The sequence below is a fragment of the Mycteria americana genome, chromosome 2 (assembly GCF_035582795.1).
Source record: "Mycteria americana isolate JAX WOST 10 ecotype Jacksonville Zoo and Gardens chromosome 2, USCA_MyAme_1.0, whole genome shotgun sequence".
NCBI lineage: Eukaryota > Metazoa > Chordata > Aves > Ciconiiformes > Ciconiidae > Mycteria > Mycteria americana.
The window spans coordinates 122,696,737-122,711,190 of record NC_134366.1 but is presented as its reverse complement, the minus strand read 5'-3'; the positions used below and the strand labels follow the sequence as shown (position 1 = coordinate 122,711,190).

The 14,454-nt window shown below is 41.8% G+C and overlaps 1 long non-coding RNA gene across 1 annotated transcript; it reads right to left on the bottom strand.

Moving 5' to 3' along the window:
* Positions 1-86: 86 nt before the first annotated feature.
* On the bottom strand, positions 87-6,652 carry LOC142406071 (uncharacterized). The gene is made up of 3 exons (XR_012774427.1): positions 6,283-6,652; positions 4,332-4,420; positions 87-210 (listed from the first exon to the last, which is right to left on the bottom strand). It is a non-coding gene; the product is annotated as an uncharacterized LOC142406071 (long non-coding RNA).
* Positions 6,653-14,454: the final 7,802 nt, after the last annotated feature.

Sequence of the window (14,454 nt, the reverse complement as noted above, 5' to 3'; positions counted from 1 at the left end):
CCAATAGCTACTACTTGCAAGCAGAGGAGATTTTCATTTAAAAGCAGGATTTCTCTCAACGCTACTCACTATTGCACATTCAACTAAGCCAAGCGGTCTTTGCAGCTGTCATAACTTCCCTTCCACAACAAAACTGAGGAGATGTTCGTTAAGCATCGAACTCCAGTCCTGGGGACAATTAACATCTTGGCGAGTCTCCTGCAGCGATATCTGGTGGACAGTCATTAGTACATCAAATTATGCATGCTTGCAATTTGATCTTGACCAATGCAATTTCCTTCCCTTCTTTAGGAATTCTTACACTGCCTTTATGCCCAAGGGATAGATGGAGAAGATAGCTGTACACAAACTGCTTCAGCTGTGAAGCTAATACTGGAAAGATAATTCTGCTTCTGTTTGTAGTGATACTCTGCTCTACAAAGCCTATCTTAACAATCTGTGAAATTCAGCATTTAAAAAAACCACAGGAAAATGTATTTCCATTTACCCAAACTGGCCCTTTTTATAGTTTATTATGACCTATATGAGAGACAATGGCTTATCTATGGCAGAGAGGCAAAATGACACACAGAGAGTTGTCATTTGGTAGGATTTGCATCCTATAATTTAGCACTATTTAAGCATTTAAGAAAGCAGATTTGAATTAGCTGACTGTGGAAATTATCTTAACTCTATAAGCAATATCAAGGGGCAGGGGAGTGCATGGACAGGTTTGCCTCTGTCCCAAATTACAGAGCACTTCAGAGTTCAGACCATACAGGCCAGGGTAATCTTATTAAATCAAAAAAAGGAAACTTCTAAGGAAGCAAGTAGAGCTTTATTTTCAATAAAAACACTCTGGTTTAGATTATTATTCATACTTCTATGATATCTGTAGAAATATTTTTTTAGGTATTTGGGAAATTTGACATCTTTTGGAAGTTTAACGTCTTTATTGTGTTCGGCAGGCCTTTGGCAGTCAAAGTCATTCATCTCAGAGACAAAATTTTTCCTGTGTTCTGTGAATTTCTGTATGAGATTAATTGAAATGGCAACTGTTGGGAACTACCACTGCTTTTCTCTTGTTGGTTTCTCCAGGAAAGGTCAAGGCAGTCTGCCAATATAGTAATTGGACAACATCACTTTTTTAAAGACCTGGGTTCTCAGTGACACTGAAAGAGTAATAGGCAATGAAGCATTAGGAGAAACTGTACAGCAAAAGCAGGACGAAATTTCTGGACCAGATTTGATAGAGAAGAGGGTTAGGAAGGTTTAGAAAGGTAGAAGAAATAAAACCTGATTTCTACTAATCAGTCTTCCAGCTCCAGGATCTGGACCAAATAACTCCTACTTATGACTGACATCATATCTCCACTCCAAAGTTGACAAAATAAATACCTGCAATGTCAGCTTGCGTTACTGAATAAATGGCAAGAATCTGTGCTTCTCCATCCATGTCGCAGGGAGCTGCCCTGCTCTAGCTTTTTTCTGCCTAAAAAACAAGCTAGGACATCCGATTCCCTATGCCCCAGTCATTAAAATAGTGTCATTTAAGCTACAGCGTCAGTTCCTGATACATTAGAAAATGGCAGATTTAAGACTCTCTGGGTAATCTTTTTTTGTCCCTCCCCATGCGCATATGTTTTCTTACAAACCCTTCCATGACACAGTCATATTTTAGACTTTCCCACAGGATGCGTGCCTCATTCTGTACAACACAGGATAATCACACCCAGTGGCAGAAATAAATTAGCATAGCAATCTTAATCTGGTATTTCCTAATTTTCCTAATTTCCTTATCCTTCAATGTTCGGCTGCGCTAATCTAAACAATATTCTTTTAATGTAACTTTTTAATGTTATCATTTAAATATATGTATGCACGTTTGTGTATCTCTCCATCTATCTGAATCTGTTAATGTATTGGTAAACACAAAAGAAAAAGATAAAAGTTGTTTGTTTTTAATTCTTTCGGAACCGTTTGATCTCTCCTCGCTTGTTTTAGCAGCTGCCTGACTGTTTTTCCTCGTATGTAAACTTCAAAGTCAATCAGAGGTCAAAACTCTGGACAAAGACAGAATAACGAAAACAAGGGTGACTGGCGTATGTGATGGGAAGAAGCAGAGGAGCTGGGTTGTAGAATATTGCCTGTTCCTGGGCACAGCGGGGGGGGAAATTATCCACCTCTCGGACATAACATTTCTTGATCTGCACATTTGATGTAGTTGTCGAGGCCTGTATGCTTGCCTGGAAATGTATCTCACAGAGAAATGAAGGGTACAGCCACGTACTGGAGGACTTGACATTCTCTGGCTATTCTTGGTTCAAGCAATCTGGAAATAGCTTAACAGATTACCGTAAAAATGCTGGAGAAAATCAGCCTTTTACTGGTTTCTGTTCAACGCAGAGGGCTTCAGGGGTGGGTACTGGTTTTGATTCCCAATCTGTTATTTGCTATTTCTGGTCATAAGAAAATCAAAGGAAAAGCAAGCCCTGGAGAGGCAGCTTCTGTAGCAGAGCAATGTGGAGCATTTTCTGTAGGCATGTGCAGTCATGGTACAGGATGTGTCTCGAGTTCGCGCTTTTTTTTTTTTTTTTCCTTCGGGAGAACATCTGCCTTTCCCTCCTTCATCCGTCTGCGGAATCAGGCCCCTGCTTGTGCAGGACCCGGCAGAGGGCCACGAGCAAGAGAGAGTCCCCGAGGCAGGGGGTTGTAGCACTGCAACTTGCCTGGCAGCTGGTAAAACAGCCTGCAGAAATTGGGAACACCTTAGTGATTCACACATCCTCGCAGCAGCTCCTGCCAGCGGAGCCGCTGGAGAGGCCCCAGCAGAGGCAGAGGTGGATTCCACCATATATATATATATATATATATATATGTATATACACACATAAGGCCACGGCGAGTCCTTAGATTTAGTGCAGAGATTATGGGAATTTGTGTAAATGACCTACGAGCATAATCTGGTCTGAAGAAAAATAGTCTTTCCCAGTTTAACCAACAGGGAGGATGGAAGTGGGACCAGTGCCACCCTGTCTGTGGAGTGCATCTCCCCCAGTCTTCCTCACTTTTGTAAGCTGTGGACACCTGCTTTTCCTACAGAGGGCTTCAAAATATATGATTTGTACTGTATGGGCCAGAACCAGGGATCCCAGAAGCCATAAATGTGGGAGGCCCCTTGGCAGTGAAATCGTGAGCAGTATTACGGGGGTTCTGAAAATGCCAAAGCAAACCTGACGATCCTTCTGCAGGACAGTGGTGACAAAAACATCAGTTACAATACAATTTAAATTATTTCAAGTATTTCCCTCAAATATATTAGCTTGTATTTGTTGCTCCTTCCACTCCCACAGCAAATTAAAAAAAGAAAAAGCCCTTTTAGTTAAGCTAAAAGCCAGGCTGTGAACCCTGGGGCTGCGAGCTGTGCCGAGCAACACTGCACTAGAAGACGCAAGAGACTTCTTTGCTCAGGGAAGCAGATGAGCTTTCCCCAGCCACATGAATAGCAGGGAGAGGTGTAGCCTGCCGCTGGGTGGGAACGAAGCTGTGACTGGGCTTCCTTGTGGCTTGTGGGACGGTAAATGAGAGAGTAACAGGAGGAAATGTTAAGGGCCTGGCTGGCTGGTGCAATAGGAAGAGCACACCTTTCTCCTACCATGGGCCTCCCTGCAAGGGCTAAAAAGGGCTTCAGACCTGAAACTGCTCCTAACTCAAGGACTATATTTAATGTGTGGCTTACTGTCCCTTGTTAACGTGACCAGAAGCAAAATTATTCTCTGTAGCTTCTCATTCAGTGACGTTTTTCTACACAGTTCAAGGCCACTGAACATCATGCTTTCCCTTAATTCGTTTTCCACCAGTTTTCATTTTAGCTGAGTGTTAATTTTCAGATGTGTTTCAATAACTTTTGCAAGAATGAAAATTTTACTCACTTTTTCTTTAGTGACTATTCATCACAAATCCACCTAATCTCTGCCATTAACGCCAAAGTGAAGAAGGAAAAAAAAACCAGCAAGAAGTCGGTGTGAGAAAAGAAAGAAAAAGTGTGAAGTATCTCTGTGAAAAGCCATGTAGGAAAGGGATATAAGTGGTGTAAAGAGAAGCTAAAAGGATGCAGGAGAGAGCAGCTGGGAAACAAAAGCGGAGAGGCTGCTGGAGCAAAGCGGGCTGTGGGCGGCCGTGCGGGGAGGAAGGGGAAGCGGGAGCAGAAATGACAGCAGGGAGATTATGTTTGGTCTCTAAGCGGAGGATGAGGAGCTTGAAGTGAGGAGTTAAGAGACAGGAAGGAAGCCAGTAAAGGCAAATAAAGAGTGGAGGGTGATATAGTTTATGTAGTGAGAAAAAGAGATTACTTGAGCGGTAGCATTGGGCATCATGTGCTGGTGGACTGCATAACATATAATCAGCTTGAAGCAGTGGTCGTGATTCTTCAGGATACGACCTAGAAAAGAATACTGTGGCTTAATTTTAATCCTTTTGTAACCCAGGGGCTCTCCATATAAAGGATGAGTATTGTGTTGCCCTGAGCGCTAAGTGGAGTGCGTTGTGTTTTGTGCATTGTCATTGATTCTAAATGCCTTTTGTGTTTTGGGGCTCTGAAAACAAAGGTCAAGTACTAGCAAATTCTGTTTTCTGTGAGAGATTTAATTAAATCCTAAGGACAAAGGCAGAGTACTAGAAACAGCTATTGAGTGTGAGAGATGTGTAAATTTGCATTACCATTTCTCAATATCAGTTTGTACATAGCTTTGTAATTTTTTTTTTGAGCAATGACAGGAGAATAAACATTTAAAAAATCAAGATAAACTCTTACAGATGTTATTTTCTGCATGTAAGGTAATTGTCCAATACAGGCTTGGAAAGAGATGCTAGGGAACAGAGTGAGGGAGCACACAGAGTAGGATGGAACAATTTCTGAATATAGATTTGGTCCTAGTAATTTAGTGAGTGTAAATTGTAGGGCTTGAAACGGACTGGGCTGCCTAAGATTTTTTAATCCTTTATGGATAATAGCAGTAAACCAGAGGATTTCAGCAATTAATAGCACACTGCTAATCACAAATTCCTCATGAATAACCTGAGTAAATTGCCCAGTTACCTGTACTGTGGAAGGCTCAGGAGTCACTGAGTGGAAAGTATTTTTCACTTGTTCAATATCGAGACATTATTGTGTTAGCCTACTCTGCTTTAGAGGGTTTGAATTTTGCCATACCAACCAATATTTTTCTTGTTTAAATAACAAGAAATGAGACAATGTATTAAGAAAAGGCAAGTTATAGAGACTGAATGCAGTTAATTTACTGACAGGTAGAAAGCAAGAGATGCCACATAGCTGCACCACTTCAACACACACTGATCCTTCCACTTAACAGGTGATAAGGAAGGAATTCTTGTTCAGCTGGTGATAAGGCAGCGTGGATCTGCCTCTGAAGCAAAGAGGATCATCTTATAAATCCAGCTGTGCTAGTGCACGAAGTTGGGAAGATAGAGAGGATGAAGTCATACGTCTATGGGAGCAAGAAACCATCCAGTCTACCCACAGTTTTGAAACAATGTATGAGTAATGCAACTCCTTCTCCCGGTGTAGAATTTGATGTACAGGAAAAGTCTTGCAGATGACGGAGTTTAAAACCAGACAAATCAGACTATGCCACAAGCAAATAAAGGTTGGGGACCTGGAGGTGCAGAGTGGATCATGTTCCAGCGCCTGGAGTCCGTCTGGGGGATTACCTTTCCAGAGCACGGCTTCAAACTCTCTGCAGATGCAAGGGGGGACGTATTTCACAGCGGGACAGCCCCTGTGGCAGCCAGGCTGGCATGTAGGGCTTTGGGGGTCACAATGAACCCATTAAATTTTACCTAGAAGCTCATCGACAACCTGCTAGCCCCTCTCTGTTCCACTAAGGTGTTCTCTTTAATAAATACGCTGTTGTGCTGTGCCAGGGTGGTCTTCTCCCACGCTTCCCACACAGCTCCGCACCTCTGTGCAGAGAGAGGCAGCTTGCAGACATCCATGCCGGCAGACGTGACTCATTTTGGGGAGTCTGCGTACGGGGTTTTGCAATAGTCTGATGAGGACATGACAAAGACAGTAACAAAGCGTGTGCTCAGAAGTACATGGCACCCCACCACGTTCACACAGACGCTATAAAGATGACTGCTGTGAAATGATCTGCTGGCTGCCGGGGGTGGGGGGATTAAAACCTCCACCCAGCTGACAAGAATGGCGGCTAATAGCTGATCATCTCCCCCACTGCACAAGACCGACGTTTCTTTCCTCATTTTCCCGTGGTGTGGCGTTACCTCCGGCGCAGACGGCTCTCCCTCGCACTCGGTCCAGTCTCAATGAGCCCGAATGAAAGGCTGGATCGCATGGCTCACATCAAATGAAGGGGGGGGACTTCAAGTTGACAAGACGCAGAGCGCACACCCTTCTGGTAGGAGATGCTCTGGATGCAGGTTTGCAAAACTGATTTAAAGACGGTTGCAGTAACTGCTGTCTGAGTGATAAGACTGATGTTTCAGTGCCTTTTAGGAATGAGTCAAGAAGGAAATAGTAACAGCTAACCAAAAATAATCCTGTGGTCATCAAATAGTAGAAATATTGGCCACAAGACATTCTTGCCATATTTACCCGCAGTGCAGATAACATCAGTGACCACTGACTGTTATAATTGAATGATTTTTTTATAATTGGATGGATTTCTATTTGCAATTCCTATATTCAAATTACTGAAACTGCAAGTACCATATCCAAACTATTACAGAGTCTGGGTTTGTTTCAGTAAAAGAAGTCTCGTGTTTATCCAATTTGAAGTAGTTCCCAGCACTCCGTTGCAGTGGCCATGCCATCATTTTATACACATATGAAGGTAGCAACACTATGCTGCCTGCGCTGTAACGCCCACAGCAATTCAGACCACGTCCATACTGCACTCGGCAGATGTGATGGTGTAATCCAGCTGGCTGAAGAACAGCTGCACGAAGCTGTGGCAACACGGGCTTCGGGGCCTGGGCAAGTAACACGATGGTTACTGGAAGCCGATTTTGCCGCTGTGGGTACCTCAGCTGGCTGGCTAGAAACTAGGTTGGGTAAGTCTGGAGGTGCAGGGTTGCATGTCCCTTCTCTGCAGGCACATTTGCAGGCAAAAGGACAAACTTCTGGTCTTACCACCTGGGGTTAGCAGGCAACTCAGGCTTGGGGTAAGAGGATGCAACCGCTGCGACTTCAGCCAGCTGGATTACACCATCACGTCTGCCAGCGCGGTGCGGACATGGTCTGAATTGCTGTGGGCATTTTACAGTGCAGGCAGTATAATGTTGCTACCTCCATAGGAGTATAAAATTATGGCATGGCCACCGCAAAGGAGTGCTGGAAACTACATAAAATTAGGTAAACAGAAGACATTTTCATTAAAGCAAACCCAGACTACATAATAATTTGGACATAATACTTGTAGTTTCAATAATTTGTTTAAAAGCACTTATTCTAGTTCTGAATTATTCCATAGTTTCACCAAAGTTTGGCACACGAAGAGGAGTAAGCGATTGCACAGGTGTAATAATGCAACTCTTTACTAACGCTGCTTTTGCATATGCATTTTCACAGCTATGTTTTCATTTTATGAGACTCTTGAGGGACAGCTCTGCTTGCCACGCTGCCTCTTGTTTCGATGGTAAAGGTGCTAGAACATTGGCCGGAAGCAATTTTGCAAGCATTCGTATGGCCACAGGCCATGCATGAGTCAATCACCTTGTACTTTTTTTAATCCAGTGTTTTACAGAGCAGCCTCACCTATTCTTATGGCGCACTATGATATGTTAGGAGTGTCACTACAAATCTGCTGTGAAGAAAAGGGCAAACATGAATTTTCAGGAGATTGCAGCACAAGGCTTGGACAGAGGATTTTAAATGTAATTTTGCCCTTTAAAAAAAATTCTCGCTGACACAGTCACTCCAGAAAGAAGAGATTACAGATGAAATGTAAGACACACAAAAACAAGCTCATATAAATATTTTAGAGTGTTTCTAAGCAATTTTTTTTCTTTCTACTTGCTTCCTCCATATTTCCAAGCTCATAATAATGCCTTTTATCCAGACACTCATCCACCTCACATACTCAACGCACAGTTACACCTAAAATGAAATCCCACAATTCATCGTCAGGTCTAGTAACACCCCTAGCAGAGTTTGCTGTGGATTTTGCATTATGCGCCGACTCTGCTGGGTTTGCAGGGCCAGATTCTCTGCTGGGCTGAAATCTTGCTCCGTGCTGTAGAGAGCTTCTTACATTGTCAGCTACGCTAGAAGCTTTCCTAACCTGTGCCAGACACCAGTTCTTGCTCAGAGCCAGTTTAGGATGATCCCGCCATTCTCCAGTCCTGGTAGATGGGCTATATTTGACTCTGTGGACAAGTAGGCTGAGTTGGCTCTTTTTTTCCCTCTGCCTAAAAACTCGCCACCGAGAAGGTGCTACTTTGGGCCTAACACACTTTTGAAATGGATCTCAGCAAGAGGCCTGTTCCTGGCCTTTAGTTTGTCCCTTTGTCAGGTTATTTTTGCTCTCAGCAAATTAGGAGTCTGTGGGCCCGCTTCTCCATTTTGAACCAGTTGAAGGCAGTACCACTGACTTGAAGTAATCAGCATAATAATGGGGTGAAACTGATATAAAATAGCTATCTTCCAAGTACTAAGAGTTGAATTACCCAACAGACCCACATGGCATTTTGCAACAAGAAGTAGGAAGTTTAGTGTCTTTTATCTTTGAGGCGGGGAGGGAGAGAAGAAGAAAGAGATTAACCCTTTGATTCTAGACCTGAGAAGGAGCTTGCTCACACTTTCATACACAGTTTTCTGTCTGTGATCACACCTATAAAACTGCCATTTGTGGGTTTTGGGTTGTTATGGCCAAATGAAAACAGAATTATAGTAAAAATCAAATTTAAATCCTCTCTGTCCTCTAAAACTAGACTCTCTCAAATCTCTAAGAGTAATAGAGCTCTACAAACATAACAACAGTGGTAGTGTTGGTATAAAATAACTTAGTCAGTTGTCTAGTGGCATGAGATTAATGGAAGAATTTGAAAACATCCCGAGTGTGAACAAAATCAGTAATTCAGCTTCTGTGATTTAGTTATTAAAAGCCACCAAAAATGACTAAGTCAATTCATTTATAATTCCTGCGGTTGCAATGAATTTGAATTCTTTGTTGGCCACTAAACATTTTAAAATATTTTTTTTAATATCTGGAAGATAGTCGTATGAAACACATGGGTTTTTAAAAACTGCATATATAGTGCCATTTGGGTGCCTTAATTTTAAGACACAAGCGATATAGAATCCCATGAAGCTTCATGGTACAAAAGAAGTTGTCTATAACTTGTGTTGCAAAACTTTACGCTGTGAGTGTCAAGAACTGCAACTTCCGCCATTCTGCACAGAGAAGGATCATATGAAGCCTCCTCCATTTACTCCAGCAAAGTTATGAAATGTATCATTTAGAAGTTAATTATCTGTTAAAGTCTGAAACTGTTAAATATTTCCCAGGCCCAAGATAAAAATATGGTTTTTTATGGATTTCATAGCCTTCAGCAAAGCAAAGCATTTACAGGGAGTGTAGATATTTAGGACAACATACATAAAACCAAAGCCAGGAGAATCAAAGCTAGTTTACTTTTAAACTCAGCCCAGTTCACTTTTAACTTTCGTCTTCAGAAGAACAACTACTTGAGCAAGAACTACAAAACTAATCCAACCACAGGAAATGTGATATGTGTATGTGAGGGAAGTAGGAGTAAGGTGGGGTGGGAGAAATTTGTTCTGGAAGAGAGTGCTTAGGGTTAAGAAGTGGAGAAACAAGAAAAATTCTTACTCTTGTAGGTGATTCATAGCTAGCAAATTAATAGCAGAGCAGAAAGTCAGATTCATGATAGCTTAATCTACAAAGAGGTCTATAATGATGGTAATCACTCTACTTATAAAGGACACAAATAATTCCCTTCTATTTTATCTCCTGATAGATGATACCATCAGGAGATTAATTTTTAGCTTCTGCTTTAACATACTCCTAATTTTCTGAAACCTTCATTTTTTCAGGCTAAATTTTTCCATGGTTTTTCTTTGACTTAAAGTTGAGTTTGTTTGGGTTTCTGAAGATTTCAAGCAAGAAGAACTTGCGCCATTTTTAAGCTCCAGGATAGTGAAAATAAAAAGCTTTTTCCCAGGGTAAAAGAAGAATTTCTGGCATCTTAACGTTTTCTGTACCCACCAAGTGGCTTCAGTGGGAAAACAGTATTTGCCACGGAAATTGTCCTTACTGAGGTATGAAGCTTTCAGCATTCCAGTGGAGTTTTGTTTTGATTTGATTTAAAATCACTTTGTGAGCTTTTGCCATACATCGGTCACAGGCTCTTTTTCTGCACTTTTAAAGCATAAAAGCAAAGGGAGCCTGCACTGTATATGCAATCATGATTGATATTGGCCTGAGCCATATGGTGACCAGATATTTATCCTGTGGATTGCTATCTATCTCTGGGCTTACAGCTCCCGTCCTTTCCAAGATACAGCACAAGTTACTTTGGGAGTGCCTACACTGCGCTGTTTATACAGCTATGCCCTTGTCTGCTGGCAGCAAACGCATCTGTGTTTGCACTGGAGCACACAATCCCATCCAGTTTACTTCCTCCCTTGCAATACTTTTCAGACCTGACCCTCTCCATCAAACCAGGCCATTGCAAAAGTTCCAAAAGGTGATTTTTTTGGCCTATTTTTAGCTTGTTCAAGAAAATGAAACAAAGATCCAGGTGCCCCATTTCTTATTCATCACTCACCATGCGCAGGCAGCGGGAGCAGTTTCTCCCCAAGGTTCCAGCGCTGCCCTTTGTCAAGAAGCTGGGATGCACTGGAATATGCAAGGTCATATGCCAGGAGCCTCACATCTTTATTAAAGCTAGTGACAAGCAGGAAAAACATACATATTTACATATGTATATATATATATGTGTTGCACTGTTTCAGCACCTACAGATGTTTGAAAGATACTACTTTTGTTGAGTATACCCCCACCAAATTCTCTTTTGATCAATTATGTCCAAATTTGTCTTCTCTTGCTAGCAAGTATTTATTGCCTAGGTTATTTCCATTCCATTTTATTTCTCTTCTATTCTAGTTCCTACATTTTGCCTCATCCTGGAAGAACCAACATGCCTCTTCTCTGTGTATGAAATGATACAACTAATACCTAGCACATTTCGTTGCTTTCTCTCTCCTACTGGTAGAGCATTTTAATGTGTTCACTACTCTGAGCACCTTGCACCTCAAGCTTACAGTCTGTAATTACTTGAGGAGTTTTTTCAGTGCGTAGCTGAGCCCCCAAGGGAGGTGAGGGAGCTGCACTGCAGTCAACAGTGTGACTGTGGCTTTAAATCAGCCACCTACCAGCATTCACCACCTCATGCAGCCCTTTTTTTTTTTTTTTTTTTTCAGATTTTGCAAGCACACAGAGATCAATGCTGGTGTGACTTTATCATTACCTAAAGTCAGTTCAGGTATGTCTGCATGAGCAGCCATCATTCCTTGCCTGAAGTAGGGAGCTCCTGCAACAGGCCTTTCTGTTGCACAGATGAGCTTTAGCAACGGTAGTATGTTCTGCCCAAGGACTGGATTTGTTGACTACAGTCTTCATCTCAGAGCTTTGAGCAATACTGGCCTGTGCTATTAAGTGTCCGGAGGACTAGAGCTGAGGCAAACCTGAGCCAGTTTTGTACGGCAAACAAGGAGAGAGGGCGGTGGACCAAAGGCAGGCTTAACATAATGTGATTTAACTGCTGTAGGTTTCGTGTTGACTAAATAGGAAGTTGAATGTGAAGGTAGATCACGCATTACTAACTTGGCCTAATATGGTGAACAGGATATAGTCTCCTTTCTGCCTTGTGTAACTCTTCTGAAGTCAGTAGTCACATCAGAAACTCGCGTATCCTAGCCTTTTCTCTCATTCTGAGAGTGTATGCCTTTTAAAGATACACACTCAGTGACCTAAAAAATCTAGATGGCCTTTGACTTTATTCCAAGCTCTTTCACTTAATCTTTCTTAGCTTTGTCGCGAGAGGATGGGGGTAACAGCACCTGCTCAGAGGGCCCAGCTAATACACATGGAGCATTCCACTGCTCTTGTGTTCTTGCTGTTGCTCGTTTCCTGGAACGGGCACTACTGAAACCTCTTATGAGACACAGTCTTACTACTCTAATGTACAAGAATACTATCTACATGATAAACACTATTACATGTACTTTTTATAAGTATGGTATAATGTTTCAGAGGGAGCCAATGTAGTAATTCTACAGTTTACTGATCTTCTGTATTTAATAGGAAATTGCAATCTCTGACAATCAGCTCTTAAGTCAGCGTCAATTTGTCTTATTTGTATCACACTAAAAGCAAGAGCATTTAAATATCTTATAAAATAGGCAAGACAGCATGGATATGAGGACTATAACTCCTGTTTTATTAAGGATTATCAGTTCACTTTTTTACTAAGCATGGACGTAAGCTACGCAGAGACACTTTCAAGAATTAGAGACTACATGCTTTTGAAGAGAGAAAAAATTATCTTTCAGGCTTGCGTGCTTGATCAGCTCAATGTTATCAGGTCATACATATGTGGAGTAATTTCCATTTCACTCAAAAAAAGCTAGCTAAATTCCAAAATATGTGACACAACAAATGCAGGAAGAAGAAATTACCCATTTTTAGTTTAATTGTTATCAGGAAGGAAAAAACAAATTAAAATATTGTGTTCAATGCACTATGATTGGTTACGTAGGATGGGCCTTCATATGATTTCTAAGTGGCCAATGCTAGAAATATGCAAGTTCCTAATCACATAGATACACTAATCTGACTGAAGTTCATGAAAATGTGCTTCAAGATCAGCACATGAACGAGTGTTCACTGGATTAGAAGCTATTACGTTCCACTCTCGAGTTACAACGTGAGCACTCTATCACACCAGACACTTAACCCATACCTGCTTTTAAAATTAGAATTTATTTTCCTTTTTGCTCTTTGTAGCCAAAGCCTCCCTTTTACATTTTCACAGCAGCGCTCGGTTTCCTAGACAGCTGGGTGAAGTACCTCCCACACAAATTCTGTTCTATTTGAGACAGACAGACAAGCACTTCTACTCCACCATAGTTGTGAGAAAAGCCCAGTCTCACAGACGTGTTTGAAACACACTGAGTTTGCAGGCAGCTGAACACGAACACAGCAGCTTCCTCACCACAAACACTGGAAGAGGTACTCGGATGTACTGTTCTAGGGGCAAGAGCCCTCACTAGCAAATAAAAGTGTGAATCTGGGCCTGTCCGATGCCCAGCTCTCCTGTCTCTGTGAATTCTCCAAGTGGCCAAGCCAATGGGACAGTGCTTCTTTCCACTTACTGTGTTGAAGCTGGGCCGCTGTAAAAAAAGTAATGCAAAGGGCAAGTGAGAGTAAGACCCATGTGGCTTTGTTGCAGGGAGGCGTGGAAAGGATGGAAGAAGTTTTGCATTTCCAAGACTACCTACACGTTTTGCCATAAATGTTGGATAAAACACGTAACCAGCATGTGGAGCACAGCTCAGGACTGTGTCACTTTAGGCTTCCTCTACCCTACTCTATTACAGGCCTCATGAATTTTGCATTCTTTACAGCTAGGTGCTTCGAATCACCCTGCTGAGGCCTGGCATCATCCCTGTATATGTTCTAATGCCTAAACCAGGTGCCCAAGAACACTGCCAATTAGGATCTGTATCTCTAATGATGATTTTAATCTTGTTTAATATGAGTTTAAAATGAGAAGCACTTTCTTTGTATTTTAGGAATTACTTGCTGCATCACACATGAAATGATCCCAAGCTTTACACCCTGTAGCTTGCAGAGTACACGAGATGTTCTCTTTGGCCTGTGGTTGTTGAAATGGAACATCTGCATTTCCAAGAACGACCAAACCCTCTGAATCAAAGGGCTGTGGTAATAGCCAGCACAAAACGAGTGAAAGTAAACATGAGTGTAACGTTGTTGTAGCATGTATTTTTGCTTTAACTGTACATACTTCTCATTAGAAAACAAAAACAAAGATGCAGGCAGCTGCGGACAAGAAAAAGCAAAATGTGGAATGCCACTTTTTTTCCCCGGAATAAAGCAAGATAGCAAGTAGTGAATACCCAAGATCGAACAGCCCAAATGCCCTAGCACTTGGCTGTAGATCATTTGTTTCTTAACCATGACTGAAAATAACTCATAGGGCTAGTGATTCAGGTTTGCTACTGGCAACTGTTTAGTGACCAGAGATTAATGACTTGACATTCTCTACGTAATTTTTAGTGATCTTTGTAAAAATGCCATTGCCATTTCTGGAACTGCAGTGGAAGTCAAAGAACTGAGCCAGTACAGCGGCCTCTGTCTGATATTATTTGAAATCATTACTTTACTGGTG